This window comes from Tribolium castaneum, chromosome 5, assembly GCF_031307605.1.
Source record: "Tribolium castaneum strain GA2 chromosome 5, icTriCast1.1, whole genome shotgun sequence".
Taxonomy (NCBI): domain Eukaryota; kingdom Metazoa; phylum Arthropoda; class Insecta; order Coleoptera; family Tenebrionidae; genus Tribolium; species Tribolium castaneum.
Window position 1 is genome coordinate 2,495,436 of NC_087398.1, and position 1,385 is coordinate 2,496,820.

The window sequence follows — 1,385 nt, forward strand, 5'->3', positions numbered from 1 at the left end:
AAATTTATTTCGTAATCGTCATATTTTCACATTTCCCAAACACGGAACACACACAAAAAATGCCCACTTACAAAAATATCGAATGTCAGGCATTATAAGAAGTGACAATTAATTAAAAATTATAGTGACGGAACAAAAATCCGATAAAAAGTGCAGTTTCTTTTGAACGGCTTTGACCACAAAGCCTGCGGGCCAGAACAACCTGAAACACTAATAGACTACATTATCTAATTACATCAGGAAAAGTATTTGTAATGGATACATTTCGGGCTTGGGCTGTAATTTAAGACTGAATGATGAATTCATTATTTAATTAGGTAATTAACAATAAACCTTGCGTTCTGGACCATCACCAGTCGCAAAAATGTTTTTTCAGCTGATTTCGATTTGAATATCTCACTAGCAGATTCGAAATAATTCGCAATGACAAAACGCCAAGGCCTTGTTGTTCTCACTATTACATTCTCATCAATCAAGTAATACTTTTTGTTTTGATATGAACCTTGGAACTTCTAATAGTTTATATTTATAGTGCATTTTTATCTTCAAGACAGCACAGATTAACTTTGAAAGTCCCTTTCTTCTTTTGAAATAATTGCGTATTTATAGTTTTTTCGAGCATTTATTTATTTTATTCGTTCTAATAAAAGCTCCGAGATCTTATCAAGCGCAGTCCCCTGCTGTTTTATGAATTTTCAGCTTGCTTTGAAGCATTTCCCAAGGACATAAAATATTATAGCTTTAAAAACCAGAAGTCCAAAGCTGCAGGTAATAAAAATGGTTTTTATCGGATGAAATAAGATAAAGAATCGGTTTAAGCCGCTCCAAATGGAATACACGTGTTTCAGCAAGTTTGTAATAAACCAGGATTGGAATCGTACGGTTACTTATTCAAGCAACAAATGCGTTCTGACCGAAATACGTCGATTTGAGCAATTTTAATTGGATGCGAGTAGTTTTCAGCTCGCAACTCTTGAATAACAGGATAGTCGTTTTTTGGCAATTACAGAACGTGTTGTTCAGTAAGTTATTAAAAGCAGGTTCCAGTCGAAAGTCTTTCAACAACAATTAAGTTCGTCCTGAAACTGTCGCACGCATAAATTTCGAGGAGACTTCAACGACAGGCGAGACGAGAAACGCCGCTGAAAAATTTGAGTTAACAAGTTAATTAGAATTTTAGATGCTGAGCGGCTGCAGCACCGAGACTGTGCTGGAAATCTATTATCGGTTTAATTAAAATCAGACAGGGATCGAAATTAAATCTTAGTCCGCATAATTGCTAGGTCGGAGATTAATTAAGCCGTTCTTGGGCTTTTTCTTGTAAAATTTCTCGATAAATTCTATGGGTATTAGTTAATCGAATTACTCAATAGCGCACTCGGGTA

At 35.2% G+C, this 1,385-nt stretch overlaps 1 long non-coding RNA gene across 1 annotated transcript; it reads left to right on the plus strand.

Annotated features, from left to right (window-relative positions):
• Positions 1-201: 201 nt before the first annotated feature.
• On the plus strand, positions 202-1,136 carry LOC135266255 (uncharacterized). Its single transcript, XR_010334156.1, has 4 exons — positions 202-317; positions 377-476; positions 533-768; positions 820-1,136. It is a non-coding gene; the product is annotated as an uncharacterized LOC135266255 (long non-coding RNA).
• Positions 1,137-1,385: the final 249 nt, after the last annotated feature.